The sequence below is a fragment of the Oryctolagus cuniculus genome, chromosome 1 (assembly GCF_964237555.1).
Source record: "Oryctolagus cuniculus chromosome 1, mOryCun1.1, whole genome shotgun sequence".
Classification (NCBI taxonomy): Eukaryota; Metazoa; Chordata; class Mammalia; order Lagomorpha; family Leporidae; genus Oryctolagus; species Oryctolagus cuniculus.
Window position 1 is genome coordinate 53610674 of NC_091432.1, and position 20514 is coordinate 53631187.

Genomic DNA, 20514 nt, shown 5'->3' on the forward strand with positions numbered 1-20514 from the left:
CACAGAAACATAAAGTGAAAAATAATAGATGATTTTTTTTTAAATGATGATGAAGTCAGATCAGACCTATTGTCATGTTTAATCCCAGTGAGAGTCAAGTTGGGAGTTGATAATTTCTTTCTTTCTTTCTTTTTTTTTTTACAGAGGATCAGTTTAGTATACATTAAGTAAAGATTTCAACAGTTTGCACCCCCATAAAAACACAAAGTGAAATATATTGTTTGAGTACTCGTTATAGCATTAAATCTCAATACACAGCACATTAAGGACAGAGATCCTACATGAGGAGTAAGTGCACAGTGACTCCTGTTGTTGACTTTACCAATTGACACTCCTGTCTTTTTTAAAGATTTTTTAAAAAAGATTTTATTTATTTATTTGAGAGACAGAGTTACAGAGGGGGAGAGACAGAGAAAGTTCTTCCATCCACTGATTCACTCCCCAAGTGGCTGCAATGACCAGAGCTGGGCCGATCTGAAGCCAGGAGGCAGAAGGCAGGAGTTTTCTCCAGGTCTCCCATGTAGCTGCAAGCTCTTGGGTCCTCTTACACTGCTTTCCCAGGCCATAAGCATAGAGCTGGATCGGAAGAGGGGCAGCTGGGACTTGAACTGGAATCTGTATGGGATGCCAGTGCCACAGGTGGAGACTTTAGCCTACTACATCACAATGCCAGCCCCTAAAGAATTTTTTAAAACCTGGTTTTCTTAGTTGCCTTTGTTAAAGTGTTGGTTAGATATGATAGTTTCTAAATGGTACCAGAAGGCCCACCATGATTTTTTAAAAAGATTTATTTATTTACTTGAAAGGCAGAGTAACAGAGAGGCAGAGAGGCAGAGAGAGAGAGAGAGAGAGAGAGAGGTCTTCCATCCACTGACTCACTCCCCAAATGGCTGCAACAGCCACAGCGGGGCTGACTCAAAGCCAGGAGCCAGGAGCTTCTTCTGGGTCTCCTACACGGGTGCACAGGCCCTAAATCAGGCCATCGTCCACTGCCTTCCTAGGCACATTAGCAGGGAGCTGGATTGGAAGTGGAGCAGCTAGGACTTGAGCAGGCACCCGTATAGAATGCTGGCACTGCAGGCAACAGCTTTACCCACCATACCACAGCACCTTGGACCACCTTCTGTTGGTTTTCCCAGGAAGTCTGATCAGAAGTGGAGCAGCTGGGACTTGGACAGTTGCTCTAATAAGGGATATCAGTGTCACAGGCAGTGGCTTAATCCACTGTGCTACAACACTGGCCATTTCCATTTTTTCTTAAAACTATTTTGTTTTTTATCTTTTTGATAACAATTATTTACAATGCTGTCTAATTATGTAGTCTCTGTGAGTCCGTTGCTATTATCTATTATTTCTGCTTTGTTGCTTTTATGTTGCCTTGCCTCATGTTATACCTGATTACTTTTCAGTTGTGTGTCAGATTTTATATTTGACAATTATTTGAGAAATTATGTGAGAGTTGGGAGTTGTGTTCTTCCTCTGCAGAGGATATTACTTTGCTGCTGTGAAGTTTCTGGAGCCATTGGCAATGTAAGATAGCCTGTTTAATTTTGCAAGTGACAATTTGAATTGAACCTCTGTTGTCTCTGATTGACCTTTCCTTCAGGGTCCCATCCCAAAGCACAGCACATCTATCAGCTCCTCTCCCTTGGGAGGCTCTGGACTTCCCTTTTGTCCTTGAGGCATGCAAGGCTGTCAAAGGCTGTTGAACCTCTCAGGGATTTCTTCTGGGATTGGCAAATATATCCACACACCAGGGGCCCAGCTTCCGTGTTACCCTGTGTTGCTGTCTTCTTGGGCACCTTGGTCCACTAGTTCTATCTTTTGGGCTCTAGAGTACTCTCAACAGGCTTAAGTTGTTTGAAAAATTCAGCTTTTATAGATATTTTTAGTAAAAGTGGTTTTATTATCTAGTCTCACATTACACAATAAGCTCATCTGCCATTGTCTTAAGCATCATAATTTTTCCAAGTTTATTCATATCTTAAATTTTTTTTAAAAAAAAACCTCTCACTGTCTGTAACTCTACCTGTCAAATAAATTAAAAAATATTTATTTGAAAGGCAGAGTTACATAGAGGTGGGGGGGGGTCTTCTCTGGTTCACTCCCCAAATAGTCTCAATGGCCGGAGCTGCACCCATCTGAAGCTAGGAGCCAGGAGCTTCTTCTGGGTCTTCCATGTGGGTGCAGGGCCCAAGGACTTCCCCAGGCAATAGCAGAGAGCTTCATTGGAAGTGGAGCAGATGGGACTTGAACTGGTGCCCAATGGGATATTGGCACTGCAGACAGTGGGTTTACCTACTGCACCATAGCGCCAGCCCCTCCTCACTATTTTTAAAAAATTGTTTAAAGATTTATTTATTTATTTGGAGTTGACACACAGAGAGAAAAAGACAGAAAGAGATCTTCCGTCTGCTTGTTTACTCCCCAGATGACAGTGATAGCTGGGGTTGGGCCTGGCGGAAGCCAAGGACCTGGAGCTCCATCCACCCATGTAGGTGGCAGGGGCCCAGGTACTCGAGTCATCTGCTGCTGCTTTCCTAAGGTGCTTTTAGCAGGGGAGCTGGATCGGAAGCATAACAGCTGAATCTTGAATGGGTGTGCTGATAGGGGATGCCAGTGTTTGTTGCGGTGGATTCGTTCTGAGATGAGGAGCATGGTGGGGGCAAGAGGCGTGGAGTCACCACACAGACCCCAGGAGTCGGGTGAAAGCAGGCCAGAGGTGAGCAGCCCGCAGACTTGTTTATTTCAGTTGGTACAACAGCTTATATAGCCAAGACAGCCAATCCGGTCAAGGGGGTGGCTTATGCCCTAATGAACCACAGCCTGTTGCCAGGCAGTTTCCGAAGCCATCCAATCACAGCCTGTTGCCAGGCAGGCTCTGTTGCCAGGTGGGTTTCAAAGCCATTCCTGAGTAACTGCTTGCTTGCCAGTGGCCATCTTGGCATGGCCTTCTCATTCCACCACAAGTGTTGCAGGTGAGATTTTGTCACAGTGTCGTCCCCCCTCCCACTCTTAGGTCTCATGTAATTCCAGTGGCAGGAAGGCATCTTGGAAACATCTCGCCCGAGGGGGAGGCCAAACTGATCACACCCTGTTGTGCTGAGGGCATTCCTGGGGCAAGACCTGACATCCAGGAGTCCTGGTTCAGTGACTGGATGCAATCCCATTCGTTCAAGGACTGCAATTGGTTGGGAGTGGGGGGTCTGAGGGAATGACTGGGGAGGCAGCATCTTGGAGAAAAAGCAAGGTACGAGCTAGGCTGTCAGTTTGTCCCGTAAGAGCTGCTCAGTTGTGCACAACTTAAATGAAATCTTGAAAAATCAATCATGAGTGATATTTTGAAGTGGGGTTTGGAGGTGGTGTCTGGAGAAATTCCCAGAACCACTGGTTGTGGCTCCTCTATTATAGGCAGGGCACAGTCTGAATTAAGAGAGATGTGGGATTTTTAGTTTTTTCTACTTTAGTACATAATTCAACCTCTTTATAGGTATAAGGAATAAAAAGTAAAAACCACCTCTATTTCCCTTTTCTAATTCTGTTCCTATGCATTTAAATATAGACAAACACACTAAATGCTTCTTTAAAAAATATAAATGAGGAATAGACATTCTGCCTAGCAGTTAAAAGCCCTGTGTCCCTATCAGAGAACCTGGGTTCGACACTTGGTACTACTTCCAACTTCCTACTAATGAAAACCCTGGGAAGCAAGTGGTGAAGGCTCAAGTAGTTGGGTTGAATTCCTGGCTCCTGGCCTTGGCCTGGCCCAGTGCCAGCCTTTGTAGGTATTTGAGGAATGAATCAGTAGATGGGTGATCTCTCTCTTTCTGCCTCTTGAATAAATTTTAAAAATAATTTAAGAAATGAAATCAGTCTGTATACATGGTTCTTTTTAATTTAATGTATTTTAGAGATTCATTCATTCCGTAGATATTTGTACTATTTTAGGTGATAGAGTGAACAAACAGATCTGTCTCCAAAGATCTTTTATATTGATCAACACAGATTTATGCCATTTTAAAAACAGTGGCAGAACTATTTTATAGTGTACGAAATGTAGTGTTTTTCATCCATCTGTTTTGCCTTTCTCTTTACAAATGGTATCTGTCAAACAGCAGTTTTTAACTTTAAGCTGCATTTTTTTTCTTTTATTAGTGCTTTTTTGTATCTTATCTAAGGAAACCTTTCCCTGTCCCAAGACCATGAAGATTTTCTCGTGTTTTCCTTTCGAGGTTTGATGAACTAGGCCTGTGGTCTATTATGCTCTTGACTAAGACTTAGCCTGGCTGGAATTACAGAGATTGGTCCAGAAATAGGAAGTCATGGGGTTTTTGCTTGAACTTGTGCACGAGAGGCTCTTTACCTTCTATGGGGTAGAATTTTGTGAAATAAAAGCCTAGAGGTGCTTTTAGCCATCTTAATTGTTTAGAATGAAGCTGGTGCAGAAGAAAGCAGAGATCCAGCATGGAAAGAGGTAGGTTCTTGACAACATTGTTTGAACACCTGGATTCCACTGGATCTGAAGCCATATACACTTGGAACTTTCAGTTAAGTGAGCCCATAAATCTTACTTTGGCTTTAGGCAGTTTGAGCTGTATTTATGTAAATTACAAATGAATTTTAGATAAGATAATAAGGATGTTGCATAACTTTGGAGGGAATTTCAAAAAGATAAGGAATGTAAAATTACAAGATCAGTTTTTTTGGTGCGAAAATTTTTGAAGTACATGCATATGAGAAATTTTCAAAAATGCATGGAAATGGGCCGGCACCGCGGCTCACTAGGCTAATCCTCTGCCTTGCGGCACTGGCACACCGGGTTCTAGTCCCGGTCGGGGCGCCAGATTCTGTCCCGGTTGCCCCTCTTCCAGGCCAGCCCTCTGCTGTGGCCAGGGAGTGCAGTGGAGGATGGCCCAGGTGCTTGGGCCCTGTACCCCATGGGAGACCAGGAGAAGTACCTGGCTCCTGCCATCGGATCAGCGCGGTGCGCCGGCCGCGGCGGCCATTGGAGGGTGAACCAACGGCAAAGGAAGACCTTTCTCTCTGTCTCTCTCTCTCACTGTCCACTCTGCCTGTCAAAAAATAAAAAAAATAAAAAAAATGCATGGAAATGAATACTATGAATAAACTACACATGGATTTCAAGATTTTTTTATATCCAATTAGGCTTCTAATTCTATTTTTCCACAAACTTTTTGAAGCACCTTCATATTATTTTAATCAGTCCTACACAGATGGACATTTAAGTTGCTCCAAGTTTTATCTATTGAGACTGGTGATGGGGAGAGGAAGGAGGAAGATGTTGAATAAATGGAAGGAAGGGCTCCTGTTTTGTGGGAGACACAGTGGATTTCAAAAAAAATAAGCACAGCACGGGCTACCTTGAATTTGCTCGGCTGAATCAAGGAGAGGGGATTGTTTCACTGGAAGACTGGGGATTCCTTCCCAGGGGCAAAGGAGAAGCCAGGAAGGAGACAGGACTGTTCTATACGCCTCACCGCCAGCTGCAGGCTGGGACAAAGGCCGCTGCCTGCCCATGTGGCCCTGAGCTGGGCTCTCAGCAGACCCTTGCATCACTTGTGATCATGGTCTTGCCTTTCGTCCTCTCTGGAGATCTCCTGTCTACTCATACATCATGCCATAGGTGTCTGCAAAGTTGAATTTAAGACCCTGAGTGTTGGCTGCTACAACAAAGTTCTATAGACTAAGTGGCTCACGGACAGCAGACAATTATTTCTCAGAGCTCCGGATGCTGTTAGTCTCAGATCAGAGGACCAGCTTAGTCAGGGTCTGACCCGGGCCCTCTTCCAGGTTGCGCACTACTTTCATCTGCAACTTAAATAGTGCAAAGAGGACAACCGAGCTCTGATGCCATTCATGTGGGCTCCACCTTCCTGACTTCATGCCTCCCAAAGGCCCCCACTTCCTGTACCATCGCAACACAGGTTGAGATTTCAACCTATGGATTTTAAGGGAGGGCACAAATGTTTACTCCATTATAGACCCTGGAGCACAAGCAGCCAGAAGCTGCAAATATAAATAACCATTTGAATAACTTAACATTTGCAGAGCACAATCTGTGACAAAGGCATTAGTGATATTAATGCCCATTTGGAAAGTGAGAGCTTCCACATAAATGGTGGAGGTGGGCAGATCTCAGTGGCCAATCTAGATTAGAGAAGTTAATTCTTATGCTCTAGTTCATCCACAAAATGCAGATAAGAAATATCAATACACAATTATTCTTAAGTGCTGAAACTTAACTGAAAAGTGATTGCTGTTAAATATAAGAGTGGGAATAAGGGAAGAGATGTGCAATTCGGGACAAGGTCAGGCTGACTTACCTCAAACAGTAGAGTTAGAAACATACCAGGGGATTCCAATTCAATCCCATCAAAGTGGCATGTACCAATGCCATCTCACTAGTCCCAGTGATCAATTTCTGTTCACAATTGATCATAATGATAGGACTAAGAGTCAAAGGGAGCACATAAACAAGTCTAGTACCTGCTAACACTAACCAATAGAATAAATAAAAGGGGAGAGTGATCCAACATGGGAAGTGAGATACACAGCAGACCCATAGAATGGCAGATGTCCTAAACAGCACTCTGGCCTCAGAATCAGCCCTTAAGGCATGTGGATCTGGCTGAAAAGCCCATGAGAGTATTTCAGGCAAGGAAAGCCAAGACACTCTGGGGGGGGGGGAACCTAAATGAAAGATCTCTGTGAGTGAGATCCCTGTGGAAAGAATGGGTCATCAAAAAAGGAGGTACCTTTCTCTGAAGGGAGGAGAGAACTTCCACTTTGACCATGGCCTTGTCTAAATATGATCAGAGTCGGTGAACTCAGGGGGCTTCCATAGCATTGGCAGCTCATGACAAGAGCCTAGGGTGATTATTGATGCTATAAACAAGAGTGTCAATTTGTTAAGTCAACAACAGGAGTCACTGTGCACTTACTCTTCATGTAGGATCTCTGTCCTTAGTGTGCTGTACATTGAGATTTAATGCTATAACTAGTACTCAAACAGTATTTTTCACTTTATGTTTCTGTGTGGGAGCAAACTGTTGAAATCTTTACTTAATGTATGCTAAACTGATCTTCTGTATATAAAGAGAATCGAAAATGAATCTTGATGTGAATGGAAGGGGAGAGGGAGTGGGAAAGGGGAGGGTTGCGGGTGGGAGGGACGTTATGGGGGGGAAGCCATTGTAATCCATAAGCTGTACTTTGGAAATTTATATTCATTAAATAAAAGTTTAAAAAAAAACTTTCTTTGTGTCATTGTCATTAGGATCAAATTGAGACGGTTTGGGGCAGCATGGCATGTTGGAAGGAGCCAAGGAAGGGTAACATTAAATAAACAGAGGTACAGGGAAGTAGAGACACGCCCACGTGCTCATGAGGATGGAGGGCCAGGAGCAGAATGAGTCCAGTCCATGACTTGCACCTCTTGCTCTGCTCAGTACACCACATAGCTCCCAACTGTCCTGGATACCCCACCAGGCTCTCAGCCAGTGAAGGGAAGAGGAGAGAATGGAGAGAATCTCAGATCCTGTTTTTCCTCTGTGTTTGTTTTCCTTAAACATTCTCCAAATCTTGGTCTATTTAGATTGAGATCCTCATAGGGTGCAGCAGGCTGTGTGGTTAAAGACTCAACTCCACCTCAGAGATTTTCCCACCCAATGAAGACCTCCACAGTCTTCTGGTTTCCCAGAGCTTCCGGCCCAGGCTCTCCCTAGCGGCTGCTGCCCAGATGCGCCCAGTGCCTCAGGGGACAAGGAGCTTGACGCCCCCTGGAGAAGAGGTGTAGTCTGTGGTACTCACTGAGCTCCGGCAAGATGAACACTTCACAGAACGTACCCAGTCTGTGGTGCAGTCCTTCCCAAGGGGTAGGACGGGCTCGCATTCAGCTCTAGGGTTTTTGGGCCAAGAGGATAAGCAGTGGCAGGGGATGGAGCACAGGTCCCTCAGGAGGAAAGTGGCTGAGGAGTGGAGAGGAAAAAGCCAAGCCTTTCATGAGCCCATTAAGTCTCCAGTGGCTTGCTTACCTCCCTCAGGGTTTGGGTGTATAGACTGCAGTGCCGAGGGAATGTTTGTTCCATTGGGACCTGCCTCTGGGGGACTGGCTCCTGGGCTCTGGGCCACTGTGACTCTTGTACTTCCTGCCAAAGACCAGGCTTAGAGATGCTTCCCTCCAACAGGTTTCAGTGGAGGCCTGTGCTGTTACATTCCCCAGGTACCCCAGTCTTAGGAGGAGGAGACTGTATCCTACGACTCCTGCAATGATCTCACACACATGGAGGGAATGGGGAAGTTGGCATTGACGCTAGGTTTGAGAACTTCAAACGCTCTTTCTTTCTTTTCCACTAAGATACCCTGCACTGAGCGCAGTAATTATTTGTTACCTACAGACACCATCAATCAGGGGACCAAAGAAAAACTTGGAATCGCCACAGAATGGAAATGCCTTATTATCCACAATTCTACTTGTATCTCCTTTCCGTGCGTTTTGCCTGTCTCCCTCTCTCCCTCCCTAGTTTGTTCTACAAGCCTCCCTTTTATCTAAGAACCACTGCCAAGCCACAATTTCCTGTGTTTTTGTCTTATTATCCAGGGAAGAAAGTAGTGTCTGCTGGCTTGATCTGTAACTCGGGGCCATAATTACTTTTGGACTGTTTCGGTCCAAAGGGCTGGCTAAGCATCTCCAAGAAATACCACAACCTTCCGGTTCTTTTATCTCCTTGATGGAAGCTAAATAGAAATAAAATTATTGAAGCACTATTAAGTATCATGTTCTGAATATACATATTTATATTTATGAAGGGATTTCAAGAAGTTCATGGAAATTGGAGTTAAAAGATATTTGGTGCAAAAATTTTTTGAAATCTATGCATACAAAGGATTTTCAAAAAGTTCATGAAAAATACATAATAAGAAAAAATTCTGGCTGGATTTCAAAATTTTTTTGCATCAAAACAAAAGCTTTTTTAGTCCATTTTCTATGAACTTTTTGACTTACCTGTGTATGTTTATATAAATTGACTCCTCACCACAACCGTTTGATGTAGGCAACTCCTACCAAACAGATGAGGAAAATGAGAGTCTGAGAGGTAGTAAGCTCAAGGCCAAGGTCATGTGATGTAAGAGCTGAAATTTAAATTCAGTCTGACCACCAGTCTACCTCTATCTCCTGCGTTACACTTCCTTCTTGTTGAAAGGGTTTTAAGTCAACTCTAGCTAGATACTATAAACTTAACAATACAATCTATTTTATGTACACAGTTTAATGAGTTTAGAAAAATGAATATGCCATTGTAACAACCACCACAATCAAAATATGACCTACTTGGATTACTCCAAGAAGTTTCCTTGTGCTTCTTTGTGGTCAACTCAATATACACCTCCTACCTCCAGTGCAGGTAACCACTAGCCTGCTTTCTATCACTATAGATTAATTTTGACTTTTTTTTTTTAAGGAAACTCACATAAATGGAACCATATAGTATTTACACTTTGAACTTTTTTGTTCAGCAAAATGCTGTTCAGATTTATGTATGAAAAATGCATAGAAATATTTGATAAATGTTGCTATGAACATTTGTGTTTATATATTCTTCCATTTCTCCCTTAAAAATGTTTTTATTTCCTATAAATGGAATTTCTGAGTCATTTACAAAGTATGCATTTAACTTTTAAGGAAATTGTTCAACTGCTTTTCCAAGTGGTACTATTTTATATTCCCATGAACACCACTGGAATTTTAGTTGTCCTTCATCCTTATCAACACTTAGTATTATCAGTGTTTTAAATTTTGGCCTTTATATATACATTTTAGTTTATTTGTCATGATATCTCATTAGATTTTAATTCATGTCTCCCTGAAGATTAGTTGTGTTGCACATAATTTTCATATTCTTTGCTATATCTATATCCTCTTTGAAATTGATTATTTAATTCTTTTGCCTATTTAAAACATTAGACCATTGGCCTTTCTATAAATGAGTTGTATGAGGAGTTTTTTGTATATTCTGGATACAAAGGTCTTTTTGGGTGTATGTGTGTGCATGTGTGTGAAAATACTTCAAAAAGTGAAAAATGGAACTAATGGTAAATTTATTTTACTGAAAAGATTTTTGAAACCCATGCAAATGAGCATATCCAAAAAGTCTGGGAAATCATCTTATGGGTGGTTCCAAGATGGTGGAGTAGGGAGGGAGCTTACTGCTCTAGTCCAGGAGAAGACAGTTTGAAAAAAGTGGAGAGTGTAGTTTTAGTGAAGAGTTAGGGAGAAAATGGCAGAGGAAACTACTGAAATTAGAGGGACATGGTGGACCTATGTGGAGGATGTGGTCACCCACAACATGGGACTCCAGTAGCCAAGATCCTATGCACCAGCGTTAGACAGTGAGGTGAAATAAGACTGCACCAGCCCAAGCCACTGGTGATAAAGCTGCAGGAAGAACCTAGAGGGAACCCAGCTTGGATCCCTGTGGGGGATAGTGTACCTGCCAAACTAGAGGAGAAAAAAAAAAGGATGGACATGTTTCTCTCCAATCACTTCACAACAGCATCCTGTAACAAGCCAATAGAGCAGATGCCATTTTGGACATATGTAACAGCTGTACCAGCTCGTGTCCATGCCCAGCAACCAGCCGAGTGGAGACTTCTGACTGGTGGGGAGAACTAACAGGGGGCTAGGAGCTTCTGACTGTGTGAGGCTTTTATCCCGGGACTGTGGAAAAAAAACTGAGGGTATGTGGGAGAACTCAGGGTATGACTGGGACTGTGGGCAGTCTCAGCCCAAAGCTCCACAAGCTCAGGGCTTCCTGGTTACTTGGTGAGAGACATTGCTGGGGAATCTGAACTTACCCTGAGGACTGCACAGATCCTTTGTGTGGTCCTTGGGACAGAGTGGATGAATATTATACCCACTGGGGCTACCACTCGGGCACTTGTCTCCTTTGATGACAGGAGCTCAGCTGAGCAGAATAAATTTCCCTTCTGATTAAAAAAATAAATGAAGACTTACCACATCAAACCTGGGTATGTTACCTTAGGCATTCTCTTAACCCTGGAGAACTGAACAGAGCTCCCTAGCCACACCTACTACAAGCCTCTAGATACTGAGAGCAGACATTCCACTTATCTACAGAGACACAGTACAAAGATAAAAGATAAAAGCCACCACAGCAAAAAAAAAAAAAAAAAAAAAAAAAAAAAAAAAAAAAGTATCTCCACAAATGCTGAACAAGAAATGCACCAACTCAAACAAGAATAAGAGAGACAACATGACACCCTCAAAAGAACACATCACTTCAATACTAGATTTTGAAGATGATGAGATGGAAGAAATGTAAGAATTGAAATTCAAAAAAATTGACCATAGTATTACATAGACGTAATCAGAAGCAAATACATGAACTACTGAAATCTGTACAGGACATGAAAGAAAATTTCTCCCATGAAATTGAAATCTTAAGGAGAAATCAAAATGAAATGAAGAATTCAATAGAACAAATAAAAAATGCAGTGGAGAGCCTTAACAACAGAATCACTGAAGCAGAAGAAAGAATATCAGATGTAGAAGATAAAGGACAGGAAATTATACAGTCAAGCTAAAGACAAGAAGAGGAAATTAGAAAACTAAAAAACACTGTTGGGAATCTACAGGATACTATAAAATGACCCAACATACAGGTTCTAGGCATTCCTGAAGGCATGGAAAGAAAGAATTAGAAAGCCCGTTTAGTGAAATAATAACACAACTCCCCTAATTTGGAGAAAGGGCATCCAAGTACAGGAAGCACATAGAACTCCTAATAAACGTGACCAAAAAAGATCCTTTCCATGACACATTGTAATCAAACTCACCATAGTAAAACATAAAGAGAAGATTCTAAAATGTGCACTAGAGAAATGCCAGATTACTTTCAGAGGATCTCCAATTAGTCTCACAGCAGACTTCTACAGAAACCCTACAGGCTAGGAGAGAATGGTGAGATATAGTCCAGTCTTAAGAAAAAAAAAAACTATCAGTATTATACCTTGCAAAGCTCTCATTTGTGAATGAAGGTGAAATAAAGACTTTTCATAACACACAGAAATTGAAAGAATTTGTCACCACCTGTCCAGCCCTACAAAAGATGTTTAAGGATATGTTGCACACAGAACTATGGTCATTATTACAAAAGAAGGAATATCTGAGTAAAAGTTCAAAGGAAATTCAAAGTAAAAATTAAGAATATTTCTGGAAAAATGGCAAGGCAAAGTCATTACTTATCAATAGTCACCTTGAATGTAAATGGCCTCAACTCCCCAGTTAAAAGATATAGACTGGCTGAATGGATTAAAAAACAAAATTCATCTATTTGCTGTCTACAGGAAACACATCTCAACAACAAAGATGAATGCAGACTGAAAGAGACAGGATGGAAAAAGATATTCTATGCCAACAGAAACTGAAAAGGAGCTGGTGTAGCCATCCTAATATCAGACAAAATAGACTTTAATACAAAAACTATTAAGAGACAAAGAAGGACACTATGTAATGATTAAGGAATCAATTCAACAGGAAGATGTAACTATTATAAATGTATATGCACCTAATTATATGGTACCTGGCTCTTTAAAATAAATGTTCAGGGATTTAAAGGGAGACTTAGACTCCAACACAATAGTAATGGGGGACTTCAATACTCCACTTTCAGCAATGGACAGATCAATCGGAAAATCAGCAAGGAAACAGCCGATTTAATTGACACTGTAGGCCAAATGAACCCAATAGATATCTACAGAACTTTTCATCCTGCAGTTGTAGAATGCACATTCTTCAGTGCATGGAACTTTCTCTAGGATAGACCACAGGCCAGACCATAAAGCAAGTCTCAGCAAATTCAAAAAAGTCAAAATCATACCATGCATCTTCTCAGACCACAATGAAATGAAGCTGGAAATTGGCAACTCAGAAATCGCTAGAACATACGCAAACACATGGAGACTGAACAACATGCTCCTGAATGAACAATGGGTCACAGAAGAAATCAAAAGAAATAAAAAAAATTCTGGAAACAAATGAAGACAACAGATTATATCAAAACTTATGGGATACAGCAAAAGCAGTGTTAAGAGGAAAGTTTATAGCAATAGATGCCTACATCAAGAAATTGGAAAAGCACCAAATAAATGAACTATTACTGCATCTCAAGGATCTAGAAAAGCAACAGCAAACCAAACCAAAAACTAGTAGGAGAAAAGAATTAGAGAAAAAAAAATCAACAAAATTGAAACCAAAAAAATCAATACAAAAGATCAGCAAAATGAAGAGCTGTTTTTTTTTTTTTTTGGAAAAAAAAATGAAATTGACACCATTGGACCAAATAAACAAAAAAATGAGAGAAGACCCAAATCAATAAAATTAGAGATGAAAAAGGAAATGTAACAACAGACTCCACAGAAATAAAAAAGAATCATCAGAAATTAAAGAGCTGTATGCCAACAAACTGGGAAACCTAGAAGAAATGGATAGATTCCTGGACACATACAATATACCTAAATTGAGCCATGAAGACATAGAAAACCTAAACAGACCCAGAACCAAGACAGAAATTGAATCTGTAATAAAGGCCCCACTAACAAAGAAAAGCCCAGGACTAGATGGCTTCACTGCTGAATTCTACCAGACATTTAAAGAAGAACTAACTCCAATTCTTCTCAAGTTACTCAAAACAATTGAAATGGAGAGAATTTTCCCAAATTGTTTCTATGAAGCCAACATAACCTTAATTCCTAAACCTGAAAAAGATGCAACAGAGAAAGAGAATTACAGACCAATTTCCCTGATGAACATTGATGCAAAAATCCTCAACAAAATTCTAGCCAGGTGAATCTAACAACACATCAGGAAGATCATGCACTCAGACCAAGTGGTATTTATCCCTGGTATCCAGGGCTGGTTCAACATCCATAAATTAATCAATGTGATACATCAAATTAACAAACTGCTGAACAAAAAACCATATGATTATCTCGATGCAGAGAAAGCATTTTTTAAAAGATTTATTTATTTATTTGAAAGAGTTAGAGAGAAGAGAGGCAGAGAGAAAGAAAGGTCTTACATCTGTTGGGTCACTCCCCATGTGGCCACAATAGCAAAGCTGTGCCTATCTGAAACCAGGAGACAGGAGCTTCTTCTGAGTCTCCCACATGGGTGCAGGGGCCCAAGCACTTGGCCATCTTCTACAGTTTTCTCAGGTCATAACAGAGAGCTGGATTGGAAATGGGGCATCCAGGACTCGAACAAGTGCCCATATGGGATGCTGGCAATGCAGGTGGCAGCTTTACTCGTTATATCACAGTGCCAGCCCCAAGAAATTTTTGTTAAAATACAACACCCTTTCATGATGAAAACTCTAAGCAAATTGAGTATAGCAGGAACATTCTTTAACACAATCAAGGCAGTTTATGACAAACCCACAGCAAACATCATACTGAAAGGGGGAAAAGTTGGAAACATTCCTACTGAGATCCAGTACCAGACAGGGATGCCCACTCCCACCATTGCTATTCAATATAGTCCTGGAAGTTTTAGACAGAACCATTAAGCAAGAAAAAGAAATCAAAGGGATACAAATTGGGAAGGAGGAAGTCAAATTATCTCTACTTGCAGATAACATGATTATATATTTAGGGGATCCAAAGACTCCACCGAGAGACTATTGAACTCATAGAAGAGTTTGGTGCAGTAGTAGGATATAAAGTCAATCCACAAAAATCAACAGCCTTTGTATACACAAACAATGTCATGACTGAGAAAGAACTTCTAAAATCAATCCCATTCACAATAGCTACAAAAACAATCAAATACCTTGGAATAAATTTAACAAAGGATGTCAAAGATCTCTATGATGAAAATATAAAACATAGAGAAGATACAAAAAAATGGAAAAATCTTCCATGTTCATGGATTGGAAGAATCAATATCATCAAAATGTCCATTCTTCCAAAAGCAATTTTAAGATTCAATGCAATACCAATCAAAATACCAAAGACATTCTTCTCAGATCTAGAAATAATGATATTGAAATTCATATGGAGGCACAGGATACTTGAATAGCTAAAACAATCTTATACAATAAAAACAAAGCCAGAGGCATCACAATACCAGGTTTCAAGATATACTACAAGGCAGTTTTAATCAAAATAGCCTGATAATGGTATAAAAATAGATGTATAGACCAATGGAACAGAATAGAAACACCAGAAATCAATCCAAATATCTCCAACCAATTTATATTTGACCAAGGAGCTAAAACCAATCCCTGGAGCAAGGACAGTCTCTTCAACAAATGGTGCTGGGAAGACTGGATTTTCACATGCAGAAGTATGAAGCGAGACCCCTACCTTACATCTTACACAAAACCCCAATTCACATGGATTAAAGATCTAAATCTATGACCAAACACCACCAAATTATTAGAAAACATTGGGGAAACCCTGCAAGATATTGGCACAGGCAAAGAGTTCTTGGAAAATTCTCCAGAGGCACAGGCAGTCAAAGCCAAAATTAACAAATGGGATTACTTCAAATTGAGAAGTTTCTATATGGAAAAAGAAACAGTTTGGAAAGTGAAGAGTCAGTCAAAAGAATGGGAGAAATTATTTGAAAACTATGCAACTGATAAAGGATTAATAACAAAAATCTACAAAGAGATCAAGAAATTCCACAACAAAACAACCCTGTTAAGAGATGGGCCAAGGACTTAAACAGACATTTTTCAAAAGAGGAAATCCAATGGCTGACAGACACATGAAAAAATGTTCACAATCACTTGCCGTCAGGGAAATGCAAATCAAAGCCACAATGAGGTTTCACTTCACCCTAGTTATAATGGCTTTCATGAAAAAAAATCAACAACAAATGCTGGCTAGCATGTAGGGAAAAAGACACACTAATCCACTGTTGGTGTGATTGCAAACTGGTAAAACCACTATGGAAGAAAGTTTGGAGATAACTCAGAAATCTGAATTTAGTCCTACCATATGACCCAGCCATCCCACTCCTTGGAATTTACCCAAGGGAAATGACATAAGCAAATAAAAGAGTTATCTGCACCCCCATGTTTATTGCAGCTCAATTCACAATAGCTAAGACATGGAATAAAACTAAATGCCCATTAATGGAAGACTGGATAAAGAAATTATGGGATATGGATTCAGTGGAATACTACACAGTGGTCATAAAAAAAATGAAATCTGGTCATTTGGAAGAAAATGGGTGAATCTGGAAAACATCATACTTAGTGAAATAAGCTAGTCCCAAATGGACAAATAACATATGTTCTCCCTGATCTGTGACAGCTAACAGAGCACTAAAATGAAACCTGTAAAAGTGAAATTGACACTATGAGAAGTAATGACTTGAACAGCTCTTGTCTTGACTGTTGAGGAACAGTTTATTATTTTATTTTACTTTTATATACACATATATATTTTCTACTTAATACCATTGGTTGAACTCTTTATTTAACATAGTTAATTCTCATAGTACAACTCATTAAGGATAGAGGTCCTACATGGGGAGTAAGTGCACAGTGCTGCACTGACTAATCTAACAATTAACACCCTTATTATGTCAATGACCAACTGAGGCTCTTGACATGAGCTGCCAAGGTTATGGAAGCCTTTTGATTCCACAAATTCCATCAATATTTAGACAGGACCATAATCAAAGTGGAAGTTGTCTCCTCCCTTCAGAGAAAAGTACATCTTTCTTTTATGGCCCCTTCTTTCCACTGGGGTCTCACAGAGATCATGTAGAACAATTTTTGCCACACTGTCTTTGCTTTCTATGCCTGAAATGCTCTCATGGACTTTTCAGCCAGATCAGAATGACTTAAGGGCTGATTCTGAGGTCAGAGTGCTGTTTAGGGCATTTATCATTCTGAGTCTGCTGTGTGGACTGCTTCCCATGTTGGAACATTCTCTCCTTTTTAACTCTATTGTTATTGCCAGACACTTGGTCTTATTTATGTGATCCCTTTGACACTTAGCCTTCTTATTTAATCAATTGAACACTTAATATGAACACTTTAACATGTAAGATGGCATTAGTACTATACAACTTAATGGGATTTGGAGTCCCACAGCAAGATTTTAGCTTTACCCTTAGGGGTAAGTTTGTAGAAATGTGTGCTGAACTGTACAACTGCTCCCTCTCTTATTCCCACTCTTATTTTTTACTGGGATCTATTTTTAAAAAATATTTATTTTATTTATTTGAAAGAGTTTCAGAGGTAGAGACAGAGAGGTCTTCCATCTGCTGGTTCACTCCCTAGATAGCCACAATGGCTGGAGCTGCACTGATTCAAAGCCAGGAACCAGGTGCCTCTTCCAGGTCTCCCATGTGGGTGCAGGGGCCCAAGGACTTGGGCCATCTTCTATTGCTTTCCCGGGCCATAGCAGAGAGCTGGATTGGAAAAGGAGCAGTCAGGAATAGAACTGGCGCCCATATGGGATACTGGTGCTTCAGACCAGGGTTTTAACCCACTGTGTCACAGCGCCGGCCCCGACTGGGATCTATTTTTAATTGACTTTATACACCTATGGTTAATTCTACATTAATGGAAAGCCAAGACACTGTGGCAAAAAATGGCGTATGTGAAAGATCTGAGTGAGGTCCCAGTGGAAAGAAGGGGCCATCAAAGAAGGAGGTACCTTTCTGGGATGGGAGGGGAGAACTTTTACTTTGATTATGGCTCTGTCTAAATAATGTTGGAGTTTGTGGACTCGAAAGGTTTCCGTAGCCTTGGCAGCTCATGAGAAGAGCCTCAGCTGATCACTGATGTCATTAATAAGAGTGTGAATTGTTAAATCAGTAACAGGAGTCACTGTGCATTTGCTCCCCATGTAGGACCTCTGTCTTTAATGAGTTACACTATGAGAATTAACTGTAAAACTTGTTTTGAAACAGTACTTTATACTTTGTGTGTCTGTGTGGGTACAAACTGTTGAAATCTTTACTTAGTATAGAGTTGGTCTTCTGAATATAAAGTTAAAACAAATGAACCATAATGAAGAATGGGGTGGGAGAGGGAGTAGGAGATAGGATGGGAGTGGGGGTGGGAGGGCAGGTAGGGGGGAAAGAACCACTATATTCCAAAAGCTATACGTATGATATTTATATTTACTAAATAAAAGCTTTCTAAAAAAAGAAATCATATTATGAAAAGATAATTGTGGATTTCAAAACTTTTTTGCATTAAATAAACTTTGAATTTCATTAACCTGAACTTTTTGAAGTAATCTCATATATATAAGAATAAATATATGCCTAGATGTTATATATGTATATATCTGACTCTTTTTTAAGAAAAGTCTTAACAGGAATTTCCAGGTTTAATTTCAATTGTTTTCTTTTTTGTATGGTGCTTTTTTGGTGCGATTTCTTTGTCCCGAAGTTTGCAAAGATTTTCTCATGAGTATAGAAGTTTAGTAGTTTCAGCCACTTTGTTACAATCATTTGCAGCTAATTTTTATGTATATTTGAGGTAAGGGTTTTTCAAGTGATTGTACACTTGTTCCAACACTATTTGTGAGAACACTGTTCTTTCCTTGTTGAATTACATTGACAACTTCCTTAAAAATTAGTTGACCATATATATTTGTAGGTCTATTTCTGGACTGTCAGTTGTGTTCCTTTGACTTATAGATCTGCCTTTTAACACTATCCTATCCTATCCTATCCTATCCTATCCTATCCTATCCTATCCTATTGTAACTTCACTGTAAATCTTAAAAACAGGTAGTGTAAGGGGCCGGCACTGTGGCACAGCGGGTTAAAGCCCTAGCCTGAAGTGCCAGCGTCCCCTATGTCTGCCAGTTCTAGTCCTGGTTGCTCCTCTCCTGATGCAGCTTTCTACTATGGCCTGGGATAGCAATAGAAGATGACCCAAGTCCTTGGGTCCCTGCACCCATGTGGGAGACCTGGAAGAAGCTTCTGGCTCCTGGCTTCAGATCGGCATAGCTCTAGCCATTGCGGCCATCTGGGGAGTGAACCAGCAGATGGAAGACCTCTCTCTCTGTCTCTACCTGTCTCCATAACTCTGTCTTTCAAATAAATAAAATCTTTTTTTTTAAAAGAAGGTAGTATAAATATTCCAACAGTTCTTTTTCAAATAGTTTTATATTTCTACATCCTTTGTAAATTTTGGAATAAGCTTCAATATCAAAATAATCTATTGATAGGGATTGGATAGGGATTGAATTACAGATGTAAAATGATTTTTGGAAGAATTGATTTAATAACAGTATTGAATCTTCCAATCCATGGTACATTTTTCTATTTAGCTTTTCTCTAATTTCTCATATCAATGTTTTACAGTTTCCATTTTACTGGTTTTATACAATTTCAGTAAATTTATTCCTGAGTGGTTTATCTGTTTGAATACTTGTACAGATATTATAGTTCTCTTATTTTTTGTTGTTAATATATAGATATGCTTGTGGTTTTTGTATGTTAAGCTTGTATCCAGCAACCATGCTGATCTCACTTTTTGGTGGTCATAGGAAGACCCTAGGATTTTCTTGGAATACAGTCTTCTCATCTTGATTACAGAGTTTTGCTTCATTCTTCTCAAAATGTATGCCTTTACATTTTTGTTTGCTTTCTGTATTGGCTAGCACCTCCAGTCCAATAGTTCCATGTTATAATATTTTTAAAAATATGTTTGGGAGAGAAACAGAAAAGGAAGGAGGGAATGAGGGAGGGAGGGAGGGAGAGAGACAGAGACAGAGAGAGGGGTGAAGGGAGAAGGGAGGGAGAATTAATAAAGTTGCCAATGTAATTCAACAAGGAAAGAACAGTGTTCTCACAAATAGTGTTGGAACAAGTGTACAATCACTTGGAAAACCCTTACCTCAAATATACATAAAAATTAGCTGCAAAATGATTGTAACAAAGTGGCTGAAACTACTAAACTTCTATACTCATGAGAAAATCTTTGCAAACTTGGGGACATCAAACAAATCACACCAAAAAAGCACTATACAAAAAAACCCAAGAACAATTAATTGAAATATTGAAATTAAACCTGGAAATTCCTGTTAAGAAACTTTTCTTAAAAATGAAAAAGTGTCAGATATATACATATATAACATCTAGGCATATATTTATTCTTATATATATGAAGATACTTCAAAAAGAACACACACTTCTATCCTCTGGTTCAATCCCCCAATGCTCACAATGGCTGGGTCTGGGTCAGGCTGAAACCAGAATCCAGGAACTCAGTGTCTGTCTCCCATGTGGGTTCAAGTAGTGGGGTCCCTGTCACCATCACCTGCTGCCTTCCAAAGTGTGTATTTGCAGGAAGCTGTAATTGGAGTGGAATTGTGACTTGAACCCAGGTAGCCTGAAATGGGATGTGGACATCCTAAGCATCATCTTAACTACTATACCAATCACCTATTCCTTCTTGTTCCAAATTCAATGGGGAAAAATACTAGGTTTTT